The following is a 15,031-nucleotide window of genomic DNA, read 5'->3' as shown; positions in this document are numbered from 1 at the left end:
TGTAGGATCTACATTTCAGTTTTTCTTCAACCACAGTATCAATGCCTGCATAGACACCCTTAAGGGGGACCATCCTAAGGTTTCCTTATTTTAAGTTAACTTGTGGCTGTGCATCACATTAGTTTAATAAATTTGAGTGCCAGTAAGTCAAACAGCTGTAACGGGTAATTATGCTATTACACATAATTACTTCACTGAGTAATAATGTGAGCATTCTTAAGCTTGAAAGTCAAGAGGAAAACAGTGTGTACAAGCATTGCTCTCATAATAGCCAGCCATAAGCTGTCTCCATTTCCACTGTCAATAACACGGTGCTTAGGTCAGGAGTGGCATCAGAGTTGCATGGAAGAGCTTACCCTTCATCAAGGAAGTAGATCCACATTGATTCTTGATTCATGAATGAATTGCAGCCCTACAGGGAGGCAGAGACAAGAAAATGAGAATTTGTTTCATGATCCCATGTCCTGAAAAGCTCAGTGGATTTTTTAAAGAGTTGTGGTAGTAATTTCAGTCTGTTAGAGTAGGCATTCAGCTCTGGAGAACTGAGAACTGCACTTCTTGGGTAAGAGGATATGTACAAGGATCCCTTCCCCATTCATTTTTTCCTACTGTTACATGAAAGTTGAAAAAAAAAAAAAAAAAGGAATTATTTCTCTGACACTTTTCCTAGAAGATGGTCATTCTTGAGCTAGATGGAGTCAAAATGAAAAGAACAAAAATAATCTCCATTTTGGTGCCTCTTTCATTGAAAGAATGGAAAATGTAAAGAATTTATACCACCTTCTGTCAACGGAAATTCAATTAAGACTATCAGTCAAATACTGCTGAATTCAAGTATTTCTCATGTGTATGAGTGTTTTGGGACTGGCATAATTGTTCTACTCATCCCAGAAACCACTGTGGACTAACGACAAACAGTGAAAAATTCAGCATGTTAAGAAAATGCATTGCATGAAACTGCCATGGAACTGCTGATATGAGAGAGTCCTGAAAATGTTTACTATTTTTGTCATTTTAATGAGGAACTTAGGGTTGGCCTTCCTAAATAAGTCCAGCAACTCATTTAAGAAAACCAAATGCATGTCTCCCTGCATGGGAGACACAAAAGGTGGTTTGCAACCCAGTCAATTCTTTGAAACATGAGTTTATTGCAGAAGCTCATTTTATTGGGTAACAGATTTAAAATAAACCAAAGGAAATTATGTTTTCCTACAAGATTTCCTACCGCAAGCTTGTTGCTTCTACTGATACAGTGTCCCAGAGGGACTAGACAAATTCAAGGAAGAAGAGTCCATCAAAAGCTGTGAAAGTCTGATATAAATCTATGATATAATTCTCTGTCTTAGGAAGTGCCTTAGAGACAGAGAAATTGAAACAGACTGGAAAAGCAGAAGTACGTGTGGATAGATAGACAGATAGACAGACAGATAGATAGACAGATAGATAGGTACATATGCCTTGTCAGGGTTTTTTTTTCAAAGTATCTTCTCCTGAACACTGTCAACACCATAATACTTAGGTCAGGAAGTGCTTCTGAGTTGCACTGAAGAACTTCCGCTTTGGCAAGGGAGTAGAGTGACTCCCTCCATTCCCGGTGCTTTCTGTCTCAATTAAGTTCTCCAGATTTTCTCTGCTTCTCTAGTTAATTCTCAGATCACAGTGCAGCCTGAAGAGGGGAATGCACCATCAGACGTGACTTGGGGTGATGGCTGAAGTGAAGTTAGAAGCGTCTTCCTGCTGTTCCTTCCTTGATGTCAATGTGCATCTTGACTGTGAAGAGAGAATTTGAGATCTCCACAAGGTTTAGATAATAAAAATGCAGGAATGACAGTCTTCTTCCTGTGTTTGGATAATTCCTCTGTTCCCAAGCCAGAGCAGGAGGCCAGGATGTGTACATTGGTATGCTGGAAGAGTGGCCTGAGCTCTTCTGTAAATTCTGTGCTACAACACTAGCTTGAAGTTGAGGAACCAGGGGACTGGACATGCTTCTGTCACGTCAGGTTACAGGTGGCAAAGAAAGACATGCTATTTTTCAGTTCAGTGGAAATCCTGTGGCATGACTGGAGGGTCAAGAACATTTTTCCTCACAAATTTGTTTTCCTAAGGATTACAGTGGTATTTTGCATTCATACTGTAACAGCCATCAAGAAGTTACCACTAAAAAACAATCCCTAAATGAAATCCTGTTGTGCTGGAAAATGTATTTTTACATAGATATCAGTTTGTCAGAAGGAGATAGAGGGAGAGATGTGTAGGATATGCCCCTTTCCCACTGAACTCTTGAGACTGGGACATCTGAGGTCCTAGAGCCCAAACTTATTTCAAACAGGACCAGTTCCTAAGTTGTGAGCAGGTTGTGAGCTCACACCTTGTCCAGTCCAGCACTGAATGTTTCCAAGGGCAGAGGTTCCAGGGACCTTTTACTCAACGCCTTTCAGTGCTGAGGCTCTTTAACAGTGAGTAATTTTCTTCCTTACAACCACCAGGAATTACTTGTCCCTTGCTGCAATGTGTGCTCATTGATCTTTGTCTTTTCACTGTATACTTTCAAGAAGAGTCTGTCTTCACTATAATCCCTCCCCAGATCCATGATGACTGCCCTCCTTAACCTTCTTTTGTCTAGGATGAACAACCCTGTGGTGATAGCATAGCACAGCACAGCCTGAGATCATAGACCTTGCCTGGAGTTAGCAGCTCCGGCTCAACACCAGGGTGTCTCAAGCCCTGGCATTACAGCTTAGAGCTGCTCGTGGTGCAGCCTGCAGGTTTACACCAGCCTGCAGCCTCTCAGGCTGGCAAAGCCATAAGGATGCTACTGAGTTTCTCCTGAGTATTTAATCTGGTGGCAGTCACTAGAACAGAGCACAGTAATAACTAGCTTTGTCTGCTGAGCAGCATTAGCAGGGAGTTAGAGTCTAAGCTGCTGGAACTGAGCCCACTCAACTCCAGCAACACGGCGTCAGTTTAAAAGGATCCACCATGAATCTTCATAACACTGGAGAGAACAAAGACTCCATTATTGTTACAGATCTGTATTCCTGTAGCAGCTGGATCCCCCCATCTTAGGTGATGACCAAGCAAGCACGCAAGGAAAGGTTCATCCCTTGTCAAGCACCTTGCAGATACTGTATATTCTAAGATATTGCTGTAACTGAGAACAAAAAATAAGATTCCAAATTCCTTGAAGAGAAAGGTCAACGCATTATAAAATATTGAAACAGGTGTGCCAAGAGTAACTTGACAATATTGAAAAATAAGTTATGATTACCAAAGAGATTAGTTAGATATTGTTATTGCTAACGAAAAAGGTTATCACTGCTGCAGGACAAAACTGAAAGCATCCCTCCTGACTTGTAATTGTTTATAACAGAACAATTAGGCAGAATATGTAATTCATCAACTTTTTATTTAAAGACAGACAAATTAGATTCCATCTAATCTTGAAACTTCAGTAGCAACAAATTGTGTCTCTTGATCTTTCTGTCACATCTTTAATCATATCTCTACTGGAGGATTTTCTTGCTGCTAGAGGTGTTAGGTATGATTCTGATCTCACATTTTATGTCCAATTACTTAGCTCAGTGGAAATACTTCCCTACTGTGCTCTGATATGCTTGATAGAATTTTGGGAACTTGAGACTTGCTAGTTTTCTAAAACTTTTGTCGTATTCAAGGTGAAATTAAATTCTGAGGAATGAAGACAGGAAGATATACTAGACTGTTGGCTTTTGTAGCTAACATTTTCCATGAGACTGTGGAAGAGAGCATGGACTGGTGCAGAAACGAACACACTATTTTTTTCTGATCTGAATTTCGTGCAGTAAAATGAAGTAAGGCAGCATAGTTTCTTCACCTCTTTCTCAGTCAGTCGCTGCCCTCTTTCTGAATCAGTCACTATGTATATATTTGATGAATGTGCCAGGCAGTTTGCTGCCTAAGATAGCGCAGCATCTCTCAGAGGAAAATCTTACAAGATTTTTCTATTGCTCAAGTATAGGCCAGGAGGAGCTCTGTGTAACTAGAGTAGCAACACTGGGGGCATTCTGACAGGACTAACCTGACTTGCCTGAAGTGTGCTTTTGCACAGATTAACAGCTCTCGTTGGCAGCAAAGCACTATTCGGTCATTCCGTCAGCTTTAGCCAGAACAAAGACTGCAGTTTTGTCACTGCAGATTTGAAGAGAGCATCTCAGCCTATCATCTCTGCCAGCTTCCACTTGATTGATGGTGGGATAGACTCTATTTCAGGATGAGTGACAGTGTAGGAAGTCATTACATTCATGGGTGTTTTCTCTAGGAGTTTGGTTGGAGGCTTAGTCACACTGTGTTAATTCTGGCAGGCATAATTTTTAATACCAACACATCTTAAGAACTGGCTTCCTAGTATAATACAGTGGTAAAACCATGAAGCGGCTGTGTCACACATATTGGTTGCACACAGACCTAAAATAATTCATCCACTCTTTAACTGCAGAGCGTCAAAATCAGCATCTCATGAAAGGTACCTCACGTGAAGGTGTGGACCAAACAATACCTCCATCCTGTGTACCTTCTCTCACTCATCCTTTCCCTTCTCCTCCATGGTGTTCTGAATCAGTAAATTAATTTTGCTTTAAAAATACTGGAATTAAAATCTTCTGACTTGATATTTCAAGTGTAAATGCACAGAACCAATAGTGAAATACCAGTCCAAGAGACAGAAAAGCACTTCCACCACGCTTTCAGGTATCTGAACACCCATATGAATTTTCTTTCTCAGAAATATATCTATGCATACATGCAAAAAAAAATCCTATTTTCCCCAGCTCTAGGGTTTCCATATTATTTTCCTATTTATTGTATTATTACCACACTATTGCACTTGGGCTGGGCTCAGGGTTTCACTGCTCAGATTTCTTTGCGAAAACATCACTTTGTAAAGCTGGCATGCAGGTTTCCATCCTCCTTCTACCCTCAGCAGAACAATGCATGCAGTTGTTAGCTGGAGTTCACTGCTGACTGCTCACGCCTCAAGCTTCAGGCAGATGAACCACATCTGCAGAGATGCAATTTTCTCATGTTCACTGCCCCAAAATAGTGAATGGGAATGCCATTCTTGAATAGTGTTCTTCTCTTCCTGACAGTGCTGTCTGCAAAATTAGTGTCACTTGAATGTAAAACCAGAAGGAAAGAAACACTTGGGAGTTTAATACAAATATAGTTGACTAAATATTCCCCCGGCAAGATAGGCAGATGGGGTCAAATTTCTAGTAATTACTAAGACATGCAGCCAGATATTAAATAAAAAAGGACATTATGTATTTCTTTTGCTGAGACAGAAAGAGTGTTCACCATAATCACTGACTTATTTCTTCCTGGAACAGATTTCAGGGCACCTTCCCCACACTTTTACCAGAATTTTCTCTGGGTAGGAAGAGTAACAGAGCGGTACTGTGAAACCTGACAGCATCCATTGCATCAGAACCTGTACTACAGGCTCTGCTACTAGTACTACAAGGAAAATACCCTATTGCTCCACTTTTGTGATGCATCAAATATCCAAAAGACTGACTGAGATGCTGGATTCCTGTTTGGGGAAAGGTTACGCCCACCCTTTTTCAGATACCAACACCACAATTACATGCCAGCAACCCTAGAGAAGCATCCAAGATCCTCAGAAAGATTGGTGTTATAATAGTTGATGTCCCTGCCTCCAGAAGCAAACCTCAGAGTTAAATCTTTATTAATTTGTTGATCTGCTCAAGATGTGTAACTGTGTTTATAGGACACTAGGGAACTCAGTCCTAATTATTCCATTTTGCAAATATGGACAGTTTCTTTTCTATTACTATGAAATCAGATTCCAGAACTTCTGTGAAGCCTCGTACTTGATTAGCGACTGATGTCTCCCAAGCAGTTTCCCAGCAGGCTCTGTCCTTAAAATTATTTTGAATATTTTTGAGTCTTTTAAAGTTTTAAAGAGAATAATAAAAAAGGCCTTGTTTGTCTTTGGTGTAAATGATGGACAACACAGACAAGTGATGAGAGGAGAGCAGTGTTTTGTTATAATTCTGAGAACTCAGTGCCCCTCTGTGTGATACACAGCATGATAAATGCTAAAGCACTAAAATCAGAGTATGTCCCTTGATCCCAGGCACATGTACTCCATCACAACGCTTGCCTGTGAATGTATAACTTCCTGCAGGTTTGTCCTTGTGTCTAGGTAGATTTTAAAGTTTTTAATGAATTAGCTTTTGATACCTTCTCAGGCTTAAGATAGTAATCCAACTATTATGCTACCGATATCCACTAATGAATGTTTAAATTGAAGCAATTTTTGTAGACTTTATGTGGCAAAATATTGAGAAGTGAAATAACAGTACAAATACAGCTGACAGAACTAATTTGACCTGATTTACAAACAGACACTTGCTGATATTAAGGAAAAGGGTCTGTTGTTTCAAATCAGGAATATATTTATTCTTGGGCAAAAAAACCCAGCCCAATCATCAAAGAATCATGGGGAAGACAGTCTGGGAAGCTGCTACCTTAAATCTAATAAGAAAAGGGAAGAAAGTTTGTGAGAAAATGGTAAAAACCGAAATCATTGGGTGCCTCTGGTCATGCACAGTTGAGTCACATAATGGAATATTCACTTGTTAAAACTGGAAATTTCCATTCATTAAAGTAAAAGTGAGTTTCTGCAAGCTTTACAAATACTCTGCATGTATACTCAACATTTTATTTTATACCTGAGTTAGCATGCAGAGTCTGTTATCCAGAATAGATCTCGAGGGGTGGTTTAGTGGGTGGTTTTGTGGTTTTTTTTATCTCTTAGAAAATCCGATGGAAAAAAAAAAAGACAAAGGAAAATAGCTTTCATACAAAACACCACCATCCTTTTTAATCTTTTAGCTAAACCAGAAAAAAATGAAGTTTGGAAAATTTTACTGTGCCAAATTGGCCTTGCTCTGACTCTTCAGCCTCATAAAAAATCTGAGGTGAAAGGGAGGGGGAAGGTAATTGATTGCACTTTTCTTGTCTTTTTCAGCTTGCTATAAATAAAATAAAATCCTTTATAACCAATCTTCCAGCTTTTGCTGGAATCTCTCCCGTCACTTGCAAGCACTCTGATTAGTTAGGAAAGATTCAGGCAAAGTGTGATGGTTCTGGCATTTTTTCTCCACCAAGGTCAGGATTAATGCACTGGAGTTGCAGGTTTCGTGTTCAGGCTTGGATGTTCATTATTTCTTCTCTGTTTACAGACTCATGAGCCGTGATCTCTAACTAGCAAGTTAGAGGATGCAGGTAAAATGGAGTACCTCTCTACCTCTACAAGGTCTTTTCAAGGACAATCTGTCCAATTATGAAATGCCACCTAAATTATTTTTACTTTAAACCCACTATCTACTTGAAGTCCGCAATGCAGACTCCATCAACCAATTACAGAAAACCACCCAAACCCATGAAGAAGGAAGAAGAAGATGAAGAAGAAGGACCCAGACAACACCCAAAGTCCTCCATCTTGTCTCACATGTATTACTATATACTGAAATCTTAAATCTAAGTTTTTCACACGGTGAGATCACACAATGTTATTCAAATGACACACCCACAACCCCAGCACTATCACTCAACTTCAGAAGCCTGTTCCAAGGCTTCAAGTCAAATGCAGTGCTTGCTCGATGGTCAGCATGTTTTAGCACAGAAAGTCTGAAATTTTCAGCCTCCAGGGTTACAACAGCAAAGAGCTGCCTTTTCTCCTCAAATGTGTTTCTGCTAAGTCACTTAACATCACTGCAGGGGAGTTTCAGGACAGCTTAGTAAAATTTCTTTTCTCATAAAATAAACAGCCTTAAATCAAGCTGGACAGCTCCTTTCATCTTCAGGACTCAGCTGTTTTGACTTTATTAATCCATGGGCAGAAAGTCACATAAAAGAAGGTCTGCCTTGTCCCATGCAGTTTACTCTCTCCTATTGCCTTGCACCAGGCGCTGTGGTTCTGTGATAGAACATGTTGTACTTCTCACATTAAAAATTCTGGTATGGAAGAAGGACCTAGGCACCCATCTTTTAAAAATTCTCTAAAATTTATATGGGACATGGTAAAGGAAAAGAATGCACCCAATATTTAGTTTGATAACTCTCTTGCCCAGGAAAGGCTTGCTTTTACACCTGATTTTTAGAATTTTAGAAGTCTCTGTGTAATGTGTCTGCTTACTATGCTTCCAGTAGAGTCTGACTCCTAAAATTTCTCACTCCTGGCACAGTGAGAAGAGGCCTTAAGATTAACTGATTATTCATTTCAGCTTGTACATCAGAAGTCTCAGACAAAGGCATAGTGCAACAAATCAAATGGAGATGAAAAGATTTTCTATGTTCTTTGGCAGTTGTCACTGTTTTGGAGAATTCCAAATAGATATTCTATCTACAGTTGTATATTTCTTAAATCAAAGTACTTTAAGGAATAGTATCAACTTTGATTGACTTCAAGGATAAAAGCCAGGCAGGTTACCATCAAAAAACATTTTCCAGTCATCTATTATACTTCACCTTCTTTCCTGCCAATGTACTTGGCAGGGTAATGAACTGCTGAAGCTGGAAGCTTTCCAATCTTTTATTTCCAGGTAAACCAACAGATGAACTAACTGCCTTAGATGTAAATCCATCAAAATTTTCTAGTCCCTAACTCCAGGAAAAATGAGCAATTTTATTTCACTGAAAATTACAGTTATTGGGAACGCATTCTGGAAATTCGACATGAAGGGTGATGAACATCCCACCTGCATCACGTCTCATTTTCATCTCCAGTATGAATATCTGTTCTTGAATAAGCCATCTGCAGGCCTGTGCACTGGGTTTGCATGGCCGGGTTTTGGTAGTGAGGGGAGCTATGGGAGTGGATTCTGTGAGACACAGCTAGAAGATTTTCCCTTTTCCAATGCTGTCAGTGCCAATTGGCTCCAAAACCAACCTGCTGCTGGAAAAGTTTGAGTCCACCAGCAGTGGTGGTAGCAGGTAGATGGTGTCTCCTAGGAGAGCTAGGAAGACAAGGAAAAACCTGTGCAATTTCAGCTGGAGAAAAGAGTGAGAATATGTGAGAGCACCAACTCTGCAGACACCAAGGTCAGTGCAGAATAAAGGACAGGAGGTGCTCCAGACACTGGAGCTGAGGATCCCCTGTAGCCCATGGTGCAGCTCATGGAGGATCACAGGGATGCAGAGATGCACCTGCAGCCCATGGAAGAGGCCCATGCCAGAGCAGATGGATGCCCTGAGGAGATGGTGAGCCCGTGGGAAACCCATGCTGGAGCAGGCTCTTGGCAGGACCTGTGGACCCATGGAGAGAAGAGCCCAGGCTGGTGCAGGATTTCTGAAAGGACTCTGGCAGGATCCATGAGGGATCCACCCATGGAACAGTCTGTTCCTGAAATGCTGTGCCCTGTGAAAGGGATGCACACTGGAGCAGTTAATGAAGGACTGCAGTGGGAAGGACTCACACTGTGGAAGTTCACAAAGAACTGTGCCCCGTGGGAGGAACTCCAAGCTGGAGCAGAAGAGTGAGGAGTCCTCCCCCTGAGCAGGGAGGAGTGGCAGAGACTGTGTGTGATGAACTGACTGTAGCTCCCATTCCCTGTTCCCCCTGTGCCATTGGAGGAGACATAGGAAAACCAAGAGTGAAGTTAAGCCTGGGAAGAAGGGAGGGATGGAGTTTTAAGATTTGGTTTTATTTCTTATTATCATACTCTGATTTGATTGATAATAAACTAAGTCAATTTCCCCAAGATGAGTCTGTGTCCTGTGAAAGCAACTGCTGAGTTATCTATTCCTGTTCTTATGTCCTCCCATGAGCCCTTCATTATATTTTCTGTCCCCTGTCCAGCTGAGGAGGGGAGAGATAGAAGGACTTTGGTGGGCACCTGGCATCCAACCAGGGCTAGCTCACCACATCCTCTTATATTTTAATGTTAGGTATCAAGCTATAATCTGTTTCAAACTACCCAACAGAATGTTAAAGAGGTAGAAAGGCTGTTTTCAGGATGTCAAAAATATATATAAAAGTAAAGTGATTGGTTTTTTTAAAAAAACACAACAGAAACCCATAAGAAAAAAGCTCTTCATTTGAAGGGCAGTCCATTAAAACCATGCTATATGGGATCATTAACCATAAGGAAAAAGAATAATTAGCCAAAAGCAATTAGATCAAAACTCAGTTCAGACTGATTGTTATGCAAGTGTCCTGGACTGGAAATTATATTCATGGCCACTGACCCTTTGGATGCATTATGTTTTAGAGGATATGAAAGAATCTGTGTTTCTTTCTTGACCAAGATGGAGGAGAAGTAGAAGTTTTACCATAGAAATTAATCAGTGGCCTCTGGATCCAGCTGTGATATTTTAAAACAGTAATGCATGTATTTTATAAAGATAATGAGGCAATTTAACTGGGAAAGAACATCTCCTGCAGATGGCATAATACCAATTTATTTTTCTTTCAAAGTTCAGTGTAATCACAAACTCAGTGTATGGCCAATAGCTTTCCCAACACCTTATCACCTGTAATGCTTGTACAACCAGAATATACTCTAAATGTCAAAATATGCTGACAGGTCTTTCTCTATTTGAAATATCTTCCCAAACTGACTAAGAATTCACCATTTCTCTTTGAAAGCTGTATTCTTTCACACAGTAATTTTAAGTTTTGGTGGTTACCTTTTTTATATGTGTTGCCTGCTTTTAAGAATGCCTCTTCTGAGAATATGCTGGGAGACACTGCCAAAAATTCTACTGACTTAGTTCATGGTTCATCAGTCACTTTTTTTTTTTTTTGATTCACCTGGCCAGACAAGCCTGCCAGAAAACTAGACTATTATGCTCTGTTCTTAATAAACACATTTTATGAACTTGCAAATCAAAATTCTGTAACTACTTCATTAAAACTATCCTATGGTCTTAAATTTTTGTGAAGACTGAAGCAAAGAAAAGAATTGGATCCTTTAACAATTTTTGCTTCCCCTCTTACCTGTTCTTTTCTTTTTAATAGGGCTCAGGGCACCCTGCAGTGGCAGAGGGAGCCCACCAGCTTTCCCAAAGACTGATGTGTACAGAAAATGGCCTTTCAGAGCCATTCATATTCTAAGTGGGGTTTCGGCTGCCCCACTTAGAATAAGAGCCCACCTGGTGTAAATACACTCCCACGCTGCAGAAATGACTGGAGAATTTTCAGCCCTGCGTCATGCAGGCCATACTGTGTACGGAGTTACCACAGTTCCTCTCTGGCAGCAGGCTCATGGGTTGTCCTTGCTGATCACAGAAGAAAATATCTCCAGAGTTCATTTATGCAACATTCCTTTGTCAAACTGCAAAAAATATCACAGGAAAAAAATTCTAACTTCTGAAAAACCTTAAAATTTTAAAAATTAAGTTTTCTTCTTTTGGCAATGATATGTACACAGCTTTTTATGAAATTGTCTTTTCAAAAAACATTCAAGGATTTGATTACCAATTTCTCTTTGCCTTTCCGCGCTGTTAGTCTTTCTTCTCTCCTGTTTTAGGAGGACAGGGGAAGGGAAATGGTCAGGCAACAAACAGAAGGGTTGAATATAGCTTTTGCAGCAGATCAGGAGCTCCTCAGCTAGGGCAAAGTCTGCAGTCCTTGCCAAGACAAAATTCCTGTTGACCTCCTTGCAGATCTCACGTGTTCCTTCCTTTTACACAACAGCCCACCTAACACAATGGTGCTGAAAAAAAGACATTCCGTGCTGAAAAAAAGACATTGTCTTCACATATCTAGCAAAACCTGAATAGTGAGCTGTATTTCCAAGAGGATTCCCTGGGGGAAAGCATGCTTTTCCTCCTTTTAAGACTAGGTAAATTGTGAGTACACAACTAAAATGGTTTTTCTTTTTTCACTGTTGACGTTTTTAGTGTCGGTGCAGTTCAGATCACTCGGCAGCTCTACATTTTGCATCACCTTTCTGAACAGCTGTCATCACCCCCCTACATAGCCTACACAGCTTTTTAAAATGAGGTGGTAGCTTTGTTCACAATGGAAACGTTTAAAAGATGCACAGTGTTACAACAAAAGGAAACAGACATTTCCTAGCATATGCAATAATGAGTCTGTCCTATGTCAGGCAGTACAGTCTGTACAGTAAGAACTTCTTTCCTTTATTTCTGTTCAGGTTTTAACTTTTTTTAGCTGAATCCAGGGAATACTGATACCAGAAAGCTGGAACCAATGAATGCATTTGGACCAATCTGCCAGTGCAACGTGTGCTGCAAGAGCATGATAGAGAGAATCATGGAATCAGTTAGGTTAGAAAAGAACTTTAAAATCACTGAGCCCAACTATTAACACAGTACTGCCGAGTCCATCCCTAAACCATGTCCCCAAAAGCCACATCTGCATGTCTTTTAAATGCTTTCAGGGATGGTGACTCCACTACTTCTTTGGGTAGCCTGTTCCAGTGCTTGATTACCCTTTTAGTGAAGAATTTTTTCCTAATACCAATCTTATCCTCTCCTGCGCAACTTGAGTCCATTTTTTCTCATCCTGTCACTTGTTACCTAGGAGAAGAGATCAACCCCCACCCCATTACAGACTCCTTTCAGGTAGTTGTAGAGAACAATAATGTCTCCCCTAAGCCTCCTCTTCTCCAGGCTAAACAAGCTCAGCTCCCTCAGGGGCTCCTCATAAGATTTGTGCTCCAGACCCTTCACCAGCTTTGCTGACCTTCTCTGGACATGATCTAAGTACTGGGATGATAGCTGAGACAAGCAAAACAACATCAGTTGCATTTCAGCTGAACTGGTCAGGGACAAGAGTGAAAATAGGAACGGCCTAATTGTGTACCTTCTGAGAAATCACTCCTCCTTAAGGTTTGTTTACCAAGTTGGTTTCATTGGACTGGTCAAATTTGGTTTAGCTGGGAGTGCTGTTTATTTGATCTGCTGAGCAGGCAGCACTCTGGTCCTTCAGCTCTCTGGCCCTGCCTCTCTACTGGGGGTGCAGCTGGGACACACTGAAGGAACCTCATCCCCAGGTATTGAGATTGTTTAGGGTTGGTCTGATACAAAAAGGTGTTTAGAAGACAAATGTGGTTATTTGCAATGGGGGAACTGTGCGTTGGACAGTGAATGAAAAGCGCAGTATTTTCAAACTGTGGACATAGCTAGTATTTTAAAAAAGCATAGTCATTGATGTACATCAGAGAGTACACTGCCTGTGACCACAGTCCATGGAGAGGGTGTGTTCATGCATGTAGAACTGGAAAAATTGCCTGTAGAAAAAATATCGTTTTCCTCCAGCAGAAGGTAATCAACATTCAGCAACTGCCTTGTCTCAGCATGAAGCCTGATGGGAAGCAAAGAAATAAGATAATTGAAAAGGAAAATGTTTTAGCACTCAGGACGACTTCTGCCAGTCTCTCTGAACTAAATCTCAACAACTGACTGGCAGACAGTGTCTGCCAGTGTCTCTCTGTCAATGGAATAGGTTGGCCCTGACCCTCTTCAGAAATTGAGACACATCAAACAAAAGGCAACAAGACTCATCCTCATTTCATCTCACAGCTATTAATTTTACGGTGTGACTCCTCCAAATAACAAACGCATAGCCAGAGCTGTGCCCAGATTCCAAGTGATGGGAGACCAATTTCCACCACCTTGACTCCTCTAATTACACTGACAAGCCTCCTGAAATCTCTGCTGTGGTTCTTCATCTGAAACAAAAATGCAGATGATTTTCAATAGCGTCTGTTGAGCTGAGAGGAATGAGAGGATTAATTAGTTGCAGTTCATAAAACAATGAGATGAAAATCCATGAGCAACTGCAAAGTGTAATTGGCAATAACGATGCAATCACCACAGTGCAAGAAGGACGGAATTGGGCCCAGATATTTTACACCTGTAACAAAATACGTCCAAAATGTACCAAGACCATGGACAGGGAGAAGTCCAGATCACCAGCTGGCTCCTGCACTCTACTGGCTGAGGCATCTGCCTGCTTCTCCTCCAGGCTGCCATGCGGGCAGAGCAACCGCTCAGCAGAGGGGCATCTCCTCTTCATCTCCAGAGGCAAAATGATCTCCAGGGGTCTTAGCAAAGTGTTGTAGTGCATTAATTAGGTTTATATAGTATTTCAATTTTATATCAGGTTTTGTAATGTTTCTTCTGTTCCCTGGAAACTGGTATAAAGAGGTTTGTCCCTGCTCCACCCTGCCCATCCTCGCACACTGGAATGTACCCCAACTCTGTTCCACTCACACCTTGTCCCTGATTTGGTAGTGGCTTGTCCCTGCCTCTAGCCCCTTCCCCCTGGGTAAAAGCCCTGGAAGGAGGAGGGGAGCCCTCTTTGGCACCAGGATGGAGAGAGGGACCTGACTGGGTTCCGGACTCGGTGGGGGCAGGACCCCTAAATAAAGCCCTGAACCCCCCCAGACAAAGAGCAGACTCTTTCCTTTTGCCATCGACAGATGCCTGTTCTCTCTAAAGAACCAAAGTTTGCCTCTGGGTAGCTTTTACCCTGGAAGGAAGATTTCTTCTGAACTGGTTTCTCTCTCAAGCTAGCCAAAACGGAGCACAGCTCCGAGGGGGAGAGAGAGCCGCAACAGCAAAGGACTTTACCGGGGCATTCCTCAGCTCCCTGGTGGAGGCTATGGCTAACTCTGGTCTCAGGGTCTATGAGGCGCCCTGTGGAGGAGGGGTCGTGCAGCAGACAGTGCAGTTTTAAGCCTTCCAGCCTCACCGCACACCCTGGCCCCAGGTGTGGAGCGGGCTGTCGGGCTCTGGATGGTGGGACAGCCACACAGCAGTGCCTGCCGCCCTTCCAAGCACTCTCAGCTACCACACATCACCCAAGGACAAAGGGTTATCCATGACTAATACTGGTTTTCTTGCTACAGAATGTCTTCCATAATTTAATTGTTGGTGATCTAATGTAGCCACACACATTCGTCAGATGGCTGCAAACTTGATTAGTTCTGAGGATGAATCAAATTAATGAATTTAAGGACACTTGTAATGCACATTTTTTGTCCTAATAAACTCT

This window comes from Hirundo rustica, chromosome 1, assembly GCF_015227805.2.
Source record: "Hirundo rustica isolate bHirRus1 chromosome 1, bHirRus1.pri.v3, whole genome shotgun sequence".
NCBI lineage: Eukaryota > Metazoa > Chordata > Aves > Passeriformes > Hirundinidae > Hirundo > Hirundo rustica.
Note: the sequence above shows the minus strand (reverse complement) of the source record.